At 43.8% G+C, this 17,248-nt stretch overlaps 1 protein-coding gene and 1 long non-coding RNA gene across 2 annotated transcripts in view; one reads left to right on the top strand and one right to left on the bottom strand.

Annotated features, from left to right (window-relative positions):
• DUSP5 (dual specificity phosphatase 5) overlaps positions 1-596 on the bottom strand; it is a 57,591-nt gene extending 56,995 nt beyond the window's left edge. Inside the window, exon 1 of the mRNA XM_048946195.1 lies at positions 578-596. The gene's annotated coding sequence lies outside the window, so the exon portion shown is untranslated. The remainder of the gene's footprint in view (positions 1-577) is intronic.
• A 6,948-nt stretch (positions 597-7,544) lies between these two features.
• LOC125693824 (uncharacterized) lies at positions 7,545-16,543 on the top strand. Its single transcript, XR_007377265.1, has 3 exons — positions 7,545-7,757; positions 9,089-9,191; positions 9,422-16,543. It is a non-coding gene; the product is annotated as an uncharacterized LOC125693824 (long non-coding RNA).
• Positions 16,544-17,248: the final 705 nt, after the last annotated feature.

The following is a 17,248-nucleotide window of genomic DNA, read 5'->3' as shown; positions in this document are numbered from 1 at the left end:
ATGACTGATGCAAGCAAGGCAAAGCTCTGCAAGGACACTTTTTTAGAGCCCTCTTACATTTTGCAGGGCTTCTTGACATCCAGAATGCCTCATCTTGCCCCATTTGTTGCCTGCAGAAGGAGCCCAGCTGGAGCACTCAGACTGGGCTGGGCTTCAGCCCCTGGCTGATACCTGTGCTTGTGCTCAGCTGCCATGGGCTTTCATCAGACCAAAGTCACACAGAATATGCACGTATTTTTAACATAATCCCTCAGGATAGAGGGGGAAAAGTCTTCTCTACACAGTTATGGCAGCTTTGCATAGCTCCAGGTGGTGAGAAAAATCTAAATGTGTTGCAGGAGAAAAGTGTCCCATCACTGATGTCAGGCCATGATCAGCACAGCACTCAGACCTTGCTTATTAAGGTACTGTGGGTGCCAGGAACATCCAGTAGTTCCCCTGGCACTTCAAAGGAAGTGGCAATCTCACTGAAGACATTGGCCACTGTTATTGAAACTTCTTGCCTAGAAGAGACAAGAAGTAGAGCCATTCCCCACCAGGTGACCCTGTAAGAGGCACCCTGTACAGACATACTTACAGACTCAACAGATAACTTTGCATGGCCACAAACACTACAGGAGCTCTGTCCGAGTCCCTTGTCACAGCTGTTCGCAGCTTGCAAGGTGCACAAAGAGCAGCGACTCCTCTTTCTTCAGCTCTGCATGAGAGACTCACAAAGTCACGTCTGTGCAGAAAAGCTGTTCCTGTTACACCCTAAATCAACACCTCGACACGATCCTGAGCTGGTCCCCCCCTGCAAGGACAGCAGCACGACCCAGCGCCACCTAGCCACCTGCCGCCGAAACGCGCCGCACTTCCTGGAGCACGAAGTGCCGTGCAGGCAGGAGTTGCCCCTATAAGCTCGCGGACATCACCAAAACCAAAAACCAAAAACCAAAAATCTGCCCCCGACGTGGTACAGCAGCTTGGTTTGGTGTTTGTTAAAGGCTTCCTCACCCATCCTGGCCCCTTCATGTCAGCTCTGCTCACAGACGGACTTTTGTACATCTTTGTTACCAAAAGAAAAGAGATAATGAAGGGCTGTCACAGTTTCAGCTAACTTTCATTTCAGGCTTTGTAATTCCTCTGAATCAGAAGCAAGAAGTGAAACCGTAGGATGGGGGTGCAGTGTAAATCCCCAGATAGATCCAATCTGATGAGAACCAGTCTCCCATCAGCTCTGCAGTGCGACGTGAGCTACACCACAGCTGGACCTTAGCAAGAAAGTCACAGAATCACAGAATCATAGCAGTTGGAAGGGTTCTCTAGAGATACTGAGTCCAGCTCCCTGCTACAGCAGGTTCTCTACAGCAGGTAGGAGAGGAGACTTCGTAAACAAGTCTGAGCAGGAAACTTGGTCGGCACCTGAAGATAGGATGGCTATGACATGCACGGAAGGCAAATCAATGCTAACACACACTAGCAGCTTTCATTAAAGGATTTAATGGTCAGTTTAAACCAATCTGAGTCTGCTTCCTTCCTGCCACATATTGCCATCAGCTCTCTTGTGTGGGTACCAGTCATCATGGGGTTTGGTGCTGTGCCAGACCTGCCTGCTGATCCAGTTGAAAAACAGCCCTGAAAGTAAAATGTCTTCAGGCAGGCAGGAGGTGAATCCTTTCCAGCCCAAGTGCCAGCACTGGGAAGAGAGGCGGCAGGAAGATGCAGCCTGGTGCTTGGGGAGGACAGGACTGCTTCTTTTGAAACAGATCTAAAACATGAATCCACACTCCTGGCAGAGGAGAAATCATTTAGTTCTTAACAGGTGGCTAGTGGTACATACACAAGTGTCCCCACTGAGTACACTTACCTCAGAGATGAACTTTCATGAGAAACATTAGAGATTACATAGAGGAAACAAACTGAACTGCAGTAGCAACATAATATTACCACCTGTAAATTCACAGGTCTAGGTGCTGAAAGTTCTCTCTGTCAAACCAAAAAATAAATGCAGGTAAAATAAGCGTTTGCTTCATCATCTGCAATCCAGCCTGTTTTGTGTGTACTAAGGCTTCCCAGCTTTGATATGGAACACATCCAAGGTAGAGCAGTTTACTTTAAAAGGTGGCTGAGACAAAAAGTCTTTGGGGATTGTATATATATATAAATAAGTGTGTGTGAGTGTGTGGGGGGGAGGTGTACAAGAAGAACATAATACACTACACAACTCCTTCTCACCTCACATGAGTAAAGGCTGCCGAATTTTAGTGGAAGAGGCTCAGTGATGTCAGATTTATCCTTTCCATTATAGTGAAAATCAGTGTGGGCAGTTCTGTAGATCTGAGCTGATGTGAAGCACCAGAAATTGGTTTCTGAGTTTACTGATCCGGAAAGACCAAATTTTAGAGAATGTGGGAGTCTAAATGATGCCAGTTAATCACGGATGTTCTGCACTTCTGAAAAGAAATGGCCCAGCTTAGTTCACTGGTCACCAGAAATCAGATGCAAAACATTGTACCCTAAAGCTGCAAGTCGAACCAGTACATGGTTTATTGTTTTGCTTCCCAAATGAACGTCATCCTCTTTAGAAGGGAAAGCTGCAAGGTAAACAAAACAGCTACTTCTTTCTGCTTTTTGAAACCATACTTTCAGCACTCACTTCAGAGTCCTGAGCCCTGATGCTCTCTACCCATAGGGCTGAACATAGGGCTTTCCTTTCAGCAAATGATTCAGCTCTGTCCAGATGGTCTCACCTAGCAGAGACATAGCTTAGACGTGAGCCACTCAGGCATTTCCTTTCAGACTGTCAGTACAGATGCCAGTCAGTGCAAGGGGCGCAGACAGTTTCTTGCAGTGTGGAAATGCTGCTCCCAAGGAGCTCCGTGGGGGCCGTTTGCACATTTCACATATCAGTAGGCACAGCCAAGCCATGAGAGAGTGACTCGGCACGGCCGGCTGTGCTTGTCCCCAGGGCCACAGTTTCTTAACTGTGGGATGTGGACGAAACTGCTTTCGCCAGCCCTCTCTCCAGAGAGACAAGGTAACAGTTCAACTCGTACCCGTGTCCACCCAGGCGATTTTGAGAGACGTGGTTTAATGGCATGGTGGTGGTGGGTTGGTGGTTGGACTAGATGATCTTGGAGGCCTTTTCCTCTTAATCGTTCCATGAGGAGAAAGGCTCTAGCCTTGATTCTGACATTAAGGTTTGTTTCCATCAGGTCCACAACTCCAAGTGAGCCAGGAGATCTCTCCTAACCACCCATTTAGTTACCAGCCCCTAGCACACCACTTGAGGTAGTGACACAGCAAACTAGCGAGGGATTCAGTGTCACACCATGAATCAGGTAGAGGTTCATTCAGGAGGGCGCTTATTTACAATTACGTCAGAGCAATTCTGTTAGGGCCAATTATTTGAAAGTTACTAAGCAGACAGGCGAGCAAACACAGAGAAAGGCGGACATTTGGGTAGATCTTCTCTATTTAGCAAGAAGGATACAGAAGTATTGGCCTGGCAGCAGCCTTTTCAATATAATAACATCACAGGGACAGGAAATGCATGCTGTTTTCCAGCATTGAATTTCTAATTCTGGCATCTTGCTTCCTTCAAACAGTTTTTGTCTTGTGTGTAGCTGCACTAAAGCATTATTATCTTTTGAAAGCCTGGCTTGCAGCTTTTTGTGCTCCAGCCGAACATGAGCAGCTTTTTGGCTTTGTAAGGAGCAGTATATTATTGCTCTGTCATCAGGGAAAATTGAGAAATTTCTTTAGCGACAGAGGAGTTTCAGAGGGAGAGAGGGAGGAAATACAGCTCTGCAGCTTGCTGTGGGCTCTGCTGGTTTCGTCAGTAACTGTACAGCTCTTATATAATATCTTTGGGTAATAGCCAGCTCAGCCTCACAGAAATGATGCGGTCAATTTTTTCTTTTTTGAAAACAGAAGAGGATTTGAATATAGCTGATAACTTTGGGCAACTGGAAGAAAGACAAAGACAGTGCAGTTAAAGTTGCAGCTGGCATGCATGGCCTCTAAAGGGAATCTCTGAGAAAGTGACTTTGTCACTGATTCCTCCTTGGCTACAAATGGCACAAGTATGACCAAAGCTATGATAGCTAAGAATCTGAAAACACACTCAGCACACTCCGTACAGTTTGGGGAATCCCACCCATACCCAGCACAGGGGCACAGTTTGCACAGTGGAATGGAAATAAGTATTGCGTTGTACAAAACAGCAGCAGAATTGCAGGAAGCTTTACAGTATTACAGCCCTCTCAGTTAAAAACACAACCGAAGGAGCCCACACCCCTGATCAGTGTGGTCACACTGGTACCACGCTCCCCTCCTCACGTTTCCCCCACTTAGAACACTACACCAGGTGTGTGTAGGTCAGGCGAGCACCTTGTGGGAGTGCCTGTGACTTGACATGCCAAAGTATTTGGAAATTACTGCAGAGCAAGAAACCCGATCTCAGTGAATGCCAGAGACAAAAATACCCCAGCATTGCATCATACCTGCAGTATTATTTATGGCTTGCATATTTACCTAGAGGGAAAAAGGAGGCTCTTCTATTGTGAATTATTATTATTATTTACTATTTATTTTTTTTTTAAACTTCAAAATGTCCACTGTTCCAGTGCTGAAAGCTCACTTGAGCTGCCCCTGTTGATGTTCTTCCCTGTTAAAACTGCTTTGGTGGGGTAACTGTCACTGTATTTGAAGATGGCAATTCCTTTCACTGATCCGTTCAGGCAAACCAAGCATATGGCACTGTAATTTTGGGCTTATTGAGCAGATGACTGATTTGAATAGCCTGAAATCCGTCTCCAATAACTACAGTATCAGTATCAAATTATACTATTCCAGGATATACTGGATATAGATGCTTTCTTGGTCCCTTCAACTGCACCTTTGACACAACCCAAATCATGTTTGGAGCTGTCATGCTGACATGTGAGTAGGGTGCAGTGTCATCAGGGACTTTTCAATACCCAGACATATCAGCTGGCACCAGGAAGGAGAAAGGAAGTGGTGAAAAGTCATTCCTTCTGGTGGCATCGAACCTTGAGATTGCATCATGTGAACAAGAACAGCCTCACAAAACCCTTTGTGCCTGCCTGGGGATTTTGATTTCCATTTCTCATTTATGAGCTGCAGCTGAATTTAGTTTCAAGCTATGACATTCCTCTCTCTTATTTGTTCCCATCTATATTCTTGGTTCGTCCCAAATTAGCCTATGGCCCAACCTAGACCATAACAGTCAAGGACTCAGTTATGACCTGTGCTGCAATCAGATCTGGGAACAAATGATTTCCGTTTGGTGGTGCTGATGGAAACTGTGCCCCTGAAAACCTGAATCCAGAGAAATCCAGATGGTCCAATCACCCCACGGGGTGGGGGAAAGGAGCTGTGCTGGCAGAGCTGTTTCCACGCTGTTGTGTTGGACTATTGCGAGTGCAAATTTCTTTCTTTGTCCTTTAACCCAGCTCAAATACACGTTTTTGGTGGGTGGCATGTTTGGTTCTCACACTTATTGTTCCTCTGACTGACAGTTGGCAGAGGTTGGTGGGTGATTTTCATGACAAAAAGGCTTTTGTTTGGTACTCCTTTCCAACTGCAGATGAGAAGCAAAGACACGCAGCAATATCCAATGAACACAGTACAGTTCTTTCCAGGGAATTTTTTTTTAAATCTTTTTCTGTAACAAAAATAGCATTTTCGCCAAAGTGTACACATTTCTGGAGAATGAATCTATATCTATATCTATATCTATATCTATATCTATCTATATATAAAATTGGTGTTACTCCTCCAGAATAAACGTAGATCTTTTTTTTCCCTTTTTTTCCCCTATCTGCTGGGAGGACTGTTCAGTTTGAATAGCTCTTCAATAGAATTTCAGAAAGAAAATGAACAGACTGAACTCAAGTCTCAGCTTCAGATTCCCCTAACAAGTCTAAGCAAATTCAGCTCAGGTATCAATCTTATGAATCTAAACAAAACCAACTTCCCCATAGTGCTATGAAATAGGTGACTACTGCTTGCATTATATAAAAGATTATTCAAATTTTCCTTGCAAGGAAAACTGTTTGCCTAAAGTCACAAGAATATTTTGGTAAAGGAAAGAATAAAATCTGATTTCTCATCTTCCAGTCTGCCTTTTAGAGAGCTGAAACAAAGCAAGCACTCTGGGGATGGAGATATGCAAACTCCAGACCAAACTGGGAATAGGAGGGGAAGCAAATTTGACATTGAGACAGGACAAATATTATCTTCCTTATGGGAACCGTACTGCTAAGTCTCTTTCCAGCAGATGCTGCAGCTCAAAGAAAAAGCTGATCTTTGTTCCTTTACCTTGGAAGTGCTGGGATCCCACAGACAAAACTTGTGCACCAGCGCTTCCCAGCCCTTCACTGGCATCCCAGGAGAGTTCTCATCTGACACCAATAAATCCATTCACGCCAGATGGTTTTCAAATATGCATCAGCAAATATTTAAGGTGCGCTATTCCTTTTTAGGAACAACGGTTCTCTACTACTTAAAGAAATGCCAATTAGTGAAGGGATAAAAGATGAACTCAGCAGAGGAGTCAAAGGAGCGTGCGATTTGCTCTGGCATCTCACTTCATAAATCAGTTCAAGATTTTAATGGAGGGAAATGATTCTTTGGCACACTGAAATGCATTCAAGAAAGCTTGATTCCATCCTCCCAGCCCTGGGGGCTGGAGCCCATTGCTCCAGGCTTCAGGACACTGGGCAGTGCTGGCAGCACACCTGGCTCTGTGCTCCTCCAACACCACAGCAGTAGCTCCAGCCCACAGTCTTGCTTTGTACTGGGGTCCTTGCCGTGACATAGTCTGGAAGATATTTTTAAAATCTGCCTTCCTCTGAGCAAAGCTACACAAAATGACTACCTGCCTGCTGAAGGAAGAGCAGATCAGTGATCCTTAATAATGCCGTTTGGGTGAATATTGTTATATTATTTGTCAGGGAACTGACTGGTACTGACAGCACTCTGTTTTTTCAAGTCTGTTTGGGAGGGGCTGAGGACATGCAGTGGGAGGCAACAAGTGGAAAAGGCGTGTGAACTGCCAGCCGCCGTGCTGTCAAGGGATTGATGAAGACCATCCAGGGCTCGCCTGCTGAGCAGTGCCTCCAACACTGTCCTGGGCTGAGCTGCCCTGTGCTCCTGGGCACTGTGAGACCAGAATAGAGACCATGCAACACTTAGCAGGGATACCCCTGCCCTCCCACAGGGCCCAGGGTAGCCACTTACCTCCAGTCACCGTTAGTACAGTGGCTTGCTCAGGTTAGGTAAAAAATTCATCTGTAATAACGTGTCTTCGTTGGAGAAGACCCAGAGCTCCTCCTACACAGCATCTGTAGGAAAAAAATAGATTCAATTGCATTGGTCTCTGAGGATAAGTCCTCAGAATAAAGCCTGGGCCTGCTTAACTTAGCAGGCATTAATACTGACAAGAGTGCAGGGTTCATCAGTCAAGCTAATTTGTTGAACATTACCCTGCTGTTGCTTATCTGGGATAATCTTTCCTGCTGGAAGAGCAGCAGCAGGCTCACTCATTGGTGCCCCTCTAACATGAGCTAGCTTTATCTTCCAGCCACTGCTCTGAAGGCACTGTAATGTTTCTGTTAAAAACCAGTCACAGAGAGAGAAAAAACTATACTGGGACCCTTTCTGTTTCTATTCCACAATGCACCAAGGAAGGCTTCTGTTGTCTGTGCTGTAACTGTTTGGTTCCATCAGCAGAATCAGCAGGCATCAAGGTGAGTGAAGCTGAGGGGTTGGGAGCAAAATGGCTGTGAATCCTGTTTTTGATAGCTCTGATTTTCATTTGTTTTCCCAATACACACCTGGGAGAAGAAGTTGTGTGGGAGATTTCTCTATGCCTTCCATCGGGAGCTGAGAAAACTTTTCCTCATTGACTCATTTGCGAAATTCTCCAGCAAAAACTGCCTGAAGCCCTTACACGAAATGTGCAACATTAAAAGAATCCAAAAGTAACCTTCCCTTGACAAAGTCTTCAACAAAGGCAGAGTAAATCATGAGAACAGACTGCTTCAACAGGGCACCATTCATGGCAACAGAGAAGGGGAAGGGCTGAGGGACCACGCATTCGCTGAAGCATATGGTTACCAATTTGCTGGACATACGCTGTAATTCCTGACAGGGCACAGGAGGGCTTTTGGATTAAAGGGTGTAAATCATTGGTTATCAACATAGAATTAAGTTCTATTATAAATGTACAGACTCTAAATATATACCTTTTCCTCCCTGGAGATCTCTTCCCCTAGCTGTACTCAAAAACCACAAATCACAATGTGCTTTGCTTTTAAGAAAGAAAATGATAATAACTGTTCACACAGAAATTTTTCCCCTTTGCTGCTTACTTTTGTTGTGTGTGGGGAAGGAAAGAAAATGGGAGTGGGGGGGAGAGGAAGAAGAAAGATAGGAAAGTGTCTTGGGATGTTTTATCCCATAATTTCCACTGGGAGCCATTGAGCACAGATGTGCTTTTACACCACAGCAGCACCTAATTATTTTTCAGGACTGCTGTAATACATGTTTAGGAATCTCTGAATAATAGAACCATATGGTAACATTGTCAGAAGGAGAAAATAGGAACCCAGTAGGCTGGGGGAGGGAGAACGCATTAAAAAGTGCTGGCTGTAAATAGAAAACAATTTGTCAAACAAAGAATGAGGAAAGGGCAGGAATGTGATTTTTTTTTAAGATAAAAATTTTGTTCACATTCTTCAGAAAAGATTCCAAGAATCTTGTTCTTTGTTTCTCAGCCTTTTTGCTAGAGTCATTCCCAGAACATCTGTCCTGTGAGACTGAATGCAGTGCTATTGCAAAAGTTTTGGAGGACAGAGGAGCTTTACATCAGTGCCAGAGACATGGCTATGAAAAGCACAGGGAGCACTGGATGTGCCTTCGGTTGTGTGAGGTTAGAAAACACCTCTGGAGCAGGCAGCACCCTCAGAAGCACATCCATACAGGAATCTGGTACCGCTCCTCCACAGGCCTTCAGCAACACCATCATTCATGTTCCAGTTGCCAGTTCCAACTCTGAAGCCTTGCCTTTCCCCTGTAGGTGCAGGAAGGCACTTGTCTGCCATGATGCTGTACAGGAGATCCAGGTGTCTCCAGCTTTGCACCCATATTAGTGCAGACTTGAAGCTGGTTTCCTGAAGAAGGTAAGTCAGGACCCACTGAGGGGTCCAGCTGCCAGAGGCACACTGAAAGAGCTCCTTTTGGGCCCAAGAACTTCCTCTTGTGCCTGGAACATGGAGCTCTCATAGAGCTGTGCACGTAACTCTTAACATATACAGAAGGGTAAAATCTGATACGTCCATGATGGTAACAGCTCTACTTTGTGCTGTAATAATGCTTCACTGGGAACTTACGACCTTCCCCTGCTCTGCAGTTCCAGATGGACCACAAGATATCCCAAACATTCAAAATCTTCAAACTCTTGCTGGATGAGATTCTCAGGAAGAAGAGAAATGCCCAAGAAAAAAAACATGTTTGGCAGTGAGTAAAATCATGCTGAAAGATTACCAAGGCTGAGCTCCATTTCCCTACAATTACAGACATCCTTATTGCAAAGTGGACAGGTCAGAGCTTAGCTTAAAAAGCAGCCTGGGCCCTAATCTGTATAGCCAGGTGGGTGAGAGAACACACACTCCAAGCGTGTGAGCACTGGCATAATGGTTCTTTGTCTCAGTGGTTAAAGGATTTAGGGAAGTTTGGATAAACCTACAACACAGCACCAAGCACAAAGGACTCACACACATGCAAGAGGCTTTCTCTTTTTTAACCACTCTGTTTGGGGTTAAGCGACTCCACGTGGTACTCATGCACACGGGCACTGTGCTGCAGGAAATCCACCAGCTGCAATCAAAGTATCAGAAGGTGACTGGAGCTGCACACAGCAGTGGAAGGAGCCTCATCTGAACAAATGGATGCCACTACAGTGATCACAACGTGCCCAGCATGAGGCTGGGACACTGGTAATTGTGCAAAGTGCTCTCTATTCATCATCCCTTACCGAAGCTGTGTTTTTGATTGTGTCTTTCAAAAACACATCAGGGCCACTTCTTTCTGGCCCTCAGCAAGATGCAATTTTCTCTCTCCTCCTGGAGAGCACATTTTAATCAACCTGCAAAGGACCAACACATTTAATTGGCCCAAGGAGCTAATTTGAAATCTTCATTCCTAGCTTAAGATTCACTCCAAATACACTTTATGAATAAGCAATATAAATGCGGTTAATTTTAGGTTCACATTTTTCCAAGGGTCCCAAAAATCCTCATTGTGGCTATGATCTCCTGTACATGGAAACAACTAAGGTCACAAATGAGAACAGTTAATCATCTGCCTAAAGCACCAGGTCTCTGGACCTCCCTCCAGAGGTCATTCATTGCAGCCACAGCTGACTGCAGGAACAAAATTGGAAACTGCTTCCCACACACAGAACCATAACATCACTGATGCAATGGAAAGGAGAAGGAAATATGAGAGCTTCATTCCTCCTTCACCTTAAAGAACAAACAAACACACAAACAAAAACCACAAAGACAACAATGAAAAGCCAGGAGGACTAATGGACAGCTTCTGACAAAGCCAAAAGTGATTGCTCAGTCTATTCAAAAATAACTGCAGATGACACTAAGATAGGCTGCCATCATCTTTTGTTTAGCAAGCTTCAAAGGAATAAGAATAAACTCTTAACACTTATTTCTTTTGTTTTCTTCTAGCTAGCTGCAAAGTAGCTTGTCTGGGCACAGCTAATTACCTTCCTACACTCTAGGCTTGTTTATTCTGCCAAGATTCAACTTACAACTAGTAATTAAAGCAGTGTAACACTTTGCATAGACCTGTCTTAATCTTGGCCCACACTAGACTGACCCTCTGCACCGCCTCAGGTGCTGGCTAAGGAAGGTAGTGACCATGACATGGCTAGCCCTAAACTTAATACTCAGAGCTATTACCCTTCCAAGTACTTTCTAGATTGATATTATCTTCCTATTTCTGCATGCTATTGCCAGATTCACCTCCTGGTCCCTTTCACCTCCCTTCAGCAATTACCATTTCATAGAATCATAGAATGGCCTGGGTTGAAAAGGACCACAATGATCATCTGGTTTCAACCTCCTTGCTATGTGCAGGGTTACCAACCACCAGACCGGGCTGCCCAGAGCCACATCCAGCCTGGCCTTGAATGCCTCCAGAGGTGGGGCATCATTTTGCTGAATTTCTCTTTCTCACACTATGACTTCTGGATTATTCTGTTCTCGGATTTAGAGCCTCAACATTGTTTTTCTCTCAGGTTTTTCATCTAAATCATATTTGTATTGCCTTTTGTCAACACAGGTTGTCAAAAACCTCTCCTGTCTTGTCAGTTGTTTACATTGTTGCTCAGGATAGAAGACCATTTAAAATTTCCAGCTCAGCACCAGAAGAGCCGGGCACATTGCTCAAGAAACAAGACATTGCACAAGAAATACATTCCCTATAGACATTCTTAGATGGTAAACTGGAAGTTGCAGGCAACCAAACTCTGTTTTCTTTGTGATTCATGGGGGATTTGCATCTACAACAGACACCCCACATAAGAATAATTACTTGCCTACATCCTTAACAAACCACACTACTGAGAAAGACTTCCCAGATGCATTTTACACGAAAAAGGTTCAAGTGATGGCCTTCTGCTGTGTTTACAAACCTGAGCAAGAGGCACTCCTTTGAGATTATAAGGAGAATTTTAGATTTTCTAGCTTGTTTCAGCATTGACTTATTGCTTATTGTTTTATGAGGAGTATCTCAGTGACTGCTAAAGATCTTTTCTGTAGAAATGTCTATATAAAAAGGAGTCATAGCACCCCATGAAATAGCATACATAATTAAAGTCTTGTTGCTTCAGATACAATGAGGTAATAATAATAATATAAGAACAAGATTGTAGACTGCAAATAGAAAAAAGTAATAGGCACTTTGTTTTATTTAAGTTTCTCTATCTGCTTGCAAAGATAGCCTCCTTCTCTAAATAGTGGATTGCTTTAAACTCCATGGCTGTAACACAGCCACCCTAGACAAAATTTAAGGTTTCTGTACAGATAGCAGTCACTTTTAATGATGGTTTGAATTTGAAAACACTAATTTCTTCAGCTCATGAAGGTGACAATTAATTCAGTCTGTGGAATAGTCTCCAGGATGCTGAAGCTGGGCACTTCTACACACTCCCTTGGGATGCTTGGAGCCCAACTGCCCCTGGGCCAACTATCCAGCACCTGTTGTGTCCCAGTAAGACAGCCTGAGGCTGAGCTCTGAGAAAAGGCCGTATAAAATACTGTATAAGAGAGCCATTTTCAGTCTGCTGTAATGCTAGTGGGCATGCAACAATGGAGTCACATTTTGAATGTGTCAGCTCTGCTTAGCATCCTTTCATGTTTTCCTTTTTGTCACGCTGTTGACTAACCTGACAGTTTAATACAGCATGAAGTGAGGCAACATGATTGAAGAGCTTGAGAAATATTTCACCAAATTCTTCATGATAGAAGTCATCCAAATCCAACTGCTTCCCCTCCCTCCTCTTTTTTATTGAGAAGAGAGTGTGGAGAAACGCGTTGCTCAAAACCGAAAAGGGTCTTGAGAACAATTCATGTGCATCCCAGATTTCAGTCATTTGAAAGCTGACCTTTATTTTAGAAAGTTTCCAGACATGAGGGAGAAGGGCAGAGAGAAGCCAGGGCCTTTCCTGTGCTGACAGCACGGGCCCCACCACTCTCCACTGGAGAATCCCCACAGATGACTCACAGATTAGCCTGTACCAATTCCAGTCTTAATTTTCTTTTCTCTCGATTAATCCTTACACAGCTCTCCCCCCAAAATAAAATTAGAGCTGGATCCTCCCCTTTCTTCATTTCCTCCCACTCTCTACTTCAAATACAGCAGTTAAAGCACGATGTCCTAAGAAGACCACTTCATTTGTACTCAGTCATCCACATTTAGGGGCATCGGAAGGAAAATGTTGCTGCTATCCACAGCTTCCAGCCATTTTCCTTGGCTCAGGTCATCCAGTACCACGACTCTCCAATTCTTTCTTGTCTCGTTACATGTTTTATATCCTGTGATACAAAGAACACTGGCTGCTAAGTGTGCTATGCTATACATGTTTCAAGTTCCTCTTGTTTTCTTAGCAGTAGGCCTCCTGCTGAGGAACTGTTAATCTTTTCAGCCTTAATGTCACAACTGAAATTGTCTTCTTTAGTCTCACTGGCACTCAGAAATTTTGAGAAGGAAAGAAAGAAACCAGAATACAACTTATTTAGCACTACCACCAAGATGCACTTCAAAACTGCAGAAACGTTCGCAAACTCATACACCAAAACCAAGCTTTGTTCCCCTCAAACATCACCCTTTCTTTAGCTGGACTTTCTTCATAATCACTGGTTAATTTGCTACATTCCCACTCAGTGCTCTTATGCACACATTTCTGTACCTGTGTGACTTCAGTTAGTGGTCAAAAATAGAGCAGCTTCTCTATAAAATTTTAGCTTTAGAGCTTTAAGAAGGTGCTTATATTCCAGAATGAAATTTATTGATATAAAGACCTCTATCCTCATGCAGCTGCATCTGCTATCAAAAAGATTACACCACACAAAATATGCCCACACGTACACGTACAGCTACATTGGCACAGACCCAGCACGTAGATCAGGCACAAATTTATGGCACTCTGCTTCCCAATTTCCCACTCCACTGCAATGCAGACTTCATGCTCTTATGACTCAGGAAGGAGATGCATTGCTCCCACTAACACTTCTTGTGGAGAAGACTGCTCTGGATATCACATCCATAGGTGTCATACTGGAAGAATTCATGATGAAAATCTTGAAACTTGATGACCTACAAAGCAAGCCTAAAGGCATCACTCCTTATCACCACATCTCTCTGGCCTACAACTTTGAGGAGACAAACTGCAGGCTAACATCATTTAGTTATTCCCATGAGCTGCAGTGTTGGGAACATCCCAAAGCTAGGGATGACAAGAGAGAGAAGCATTGGTGACACACAAGGCACAGAAGATGGCTGCAGACCCAATTAGAGCAGGTCTGAGATGGGTTTATGACTTGTCTCACACAGCTCATGGTTTCAGGTTGAGCTAAGGTTTCAGTCAAACTTCCGCACTGTGCTCCAGCCCTGGGGAACTACTTGCTGGTTCGGAAGTCTGGGAGCAAGAGAAACATCAGCCATTGGAGTCAGGTCAGGAATATAGATTGATGCAGCTAGACAACGGGACTGATCCAAGACAGATCTTGTTTCAGAATGGGAAAGCTATAGGGAAGCAGCTTTGCTCAGCAGCAGGTGATGTAATGTCTCTGGAAAGTAAGACAGACAGACAGCTCTGATGAATCCTCTCTCTGTCACAAGGACAAGAGCTGGGGATGGAGGACATCACACAAACGTGGGAAAAAGCAGAACAGAGGGAGGAAGGAACAAGCAGACGGGGAGGAGGAGGTGCTGAAAAACGGCAGGGAACAGCTCTTTCTGGGAGAGAGTAGCAAGGATTTTGCATTGAGAAAAGCTGTCGCCAGTTATTTTCGTACAGATTTTAAAGTTCACCGAACCCAGTTCTGGAAGTTGCATGTTGTGTTTTTGGCTGGCAATATCAACGTACCATATGGAGAAGCCTCAGTTTGAGCTTTACAATATTGTTTGGATTTGATACTGACGTATTTTCATTAGCACATCCACCTTGAATTGTATGTTCTTTTCTTTTGATGGATGAAATAAACCCATGAAACAAAGAAGCAAGACCTAGAAACAACAAAAGAATTGCAGAAGGAAACTCTTCTGTTTTGAATTAAACCTGAAATTCATTGACTTTAGCATCCTGTCACTGACAGCATCTACCCAATATGGTAGATCCCAGACAAGAGGAAGAAGCAAGAAATACTATGCTACGGTAGATACTATAGATGCTGCTTCTCCATCTGTTTATCCCATTACTATTGGACTGCTTCCCTGTTTAAGGGATTTGCTGAACTACTGGAGCAAAGAGTCTAAAGATAGCACTTATATTAATTGATACAATAATAACTGTAAGGCAACAGCTCCCACCTTCTCTCTGAGAAGATCCTTAGTAGAAAATCATCTAGAAAAGAAATTTGGAATGGATGAACATATGGAGGCTGAACGAAGTTAAACATGTGGAGAACGGTATGAACCCGAGTTCTCAAACACAGAATTTGAAATGACTTTCTGGCTTCATAGGCTTAGCTTTAGGAAATCTCTCCTTGTAAAGCCTTTCTCTTGTTCTGTTTTACTCTCCTCCAGAAATTTTGACAAACTTACTTGAAAAGTGTTGGGATTTTGTCACTCAGGACACTGATTCCATGCATGTTCATCTGATCAGAGTGCCTGGCGTCAGCTCCTGGAGAGCTACTCTAAGGGAAGGAGAGCCACAGTGCCTTTCAGCTCAGACAATGTCTGAATGGAGTGAAGAGCAGGAGGAGTCAGAGCAAGGCCACAAGTCTTCAGTCATGGGGACCACTGTCAAGAGAGAAGGGCACCTTAATTTTCAGACCTAGCAGGCAGTAAGGATGCCCATAATTAAACAGATCGTTGTCAGGGGAAACATAAGGGTCCCAAGAAATCCTCTGAGATGCACTGAGGAGCTGCAGGACAATAGGGGAAGCCTAGGAAGACCATCGTCATCAGGGCAGTATTAGCATTTGGGTTTCTGAACTGACTGCATTTTGTGGAACTCTTCAGCCAGCCTCTGTCCCAGCATGATGCTTCTCGCTACAGCCTACAGTTTAATAAACTGTACTTTCCTCTGCTAAATACCATCAGCAGCACGAGATCAAGCAGTAGTAAGAGGTTCTCCCACGCATCTCTTCCCCCTTCTTGCAGCCTGTGCTGCACTAAACCACATATTTGCATTTTCAGAGACTGGTTGCCTGAAACGTAATTGAAGACATACAGATCATCTGTTTACAGTAACAAATTACAGTAATTTCACTGAGACTTTCATAACAATTTTACTCCTAAACATGCCTATTTTTCATATGCAGTTAAAACACGAGCAAGAAGATGGTGAGATCAGAAAGCCTGCAAAGATAAAGAAGGAAGACTGAAGTAATCTCTGCTACGGATATAAGAAAAGTGGTACTGAGTGATACACCTATCTAAGCAGTGTAAGTCACACTGTGCAAGGGAGCCTGATAACACTGATCTTGCTCTAAAACCTCTTGAGCATCCCTCCAGCAGTGGTGTCCATACTCTTGGCATCTCCAGCTACTTGCTTGTCATTCCACAGGCTAGAAAAGCAATTCAACTCCTAGGTAGTATTGAAGCCACACAACACAAATTCAAATTGCACTGCTGCTTGACATCTTGGTTCTCTGTAGACATTCACTAGAGGGAAAAGCTCAGTTGCATTCCATATTTTCAGGCTTTTCCTGTACAAGTGGGGAAAAAAAGGAAAGAGAGGCAGCATAGACTCACGTTTATTTGCACTGACTGTCGCAATTAAAAACTGAAACCATGATTTGGAAAGCAATCAAAAAGAAATGCCGCTTTTGATGAGATCACTTACATTGACTGTAGTTGACATGACTGATATTCCACCAGCCTGCCTACTTGCTGCTCTGTAGTGCCTCTGGAAACAATTTTCCATCTCTGCTTGTTCTGGAGTTGGAGCAGTGTGAGAGAGACAAAAAGCTGCTGCTGCACCACCACTGTACAGTCATTTCTATTTGTCAGAGCATTCATGCAATATTTACCCAGCTCTGCCATCTCGTAATCTTTAGAAGTAATTACCATCACAAGCACCACTGAGCTGGGAAGTCATATCACTCTCATCACAGAGTGCACTGAACTGCTGGGTGACCAGGCAACGCCCCCAGTGACAGTGCAGGGCATGGAAAACTCAGGTTTTGCTGTGCCACTCTCACACCAGTTAAGCTGAACTCTGTTCCATTTTCTGTAATGCTTTCAGCATATCCACCAATTTGTTCTCACGTTTAAAGGAAATTAAAACTTATCTGCACAAAGAAAAGTTTTTTCTCCATTAGAAATCACAGCCATGTATGTTAAATCTTGAAAATATTAAAGCCATTCTGGGACCCAAATTCTCCTCAAGTTTCACAAAATGCTTGCATCTCTTCATTCAGTTCTCCCACAAAACACCTAATTTTCTGGACAGAGACAGCCTGAGTACCAGACAAATTCAAATATACAAATT

The sequence above is a fragment of the Lagopus muta genome, chromosome 5 (assembly GCF_023343835.1).
Source record: "Lagopus muta isolate bLagMut1 chromosome 5, bLagMut1 primary, whole genome shotgun sequence".
NCBI classification, from domain to species: domain Eukaryota; kingdom Metazoa; phylum Chordata; class Aves; order Galliformes; family Phasianidae; genus Lagopus; species Lagopus muta.
This window is presented reverse-complemented; position numbering and strand designations above follow the sequence as displayed.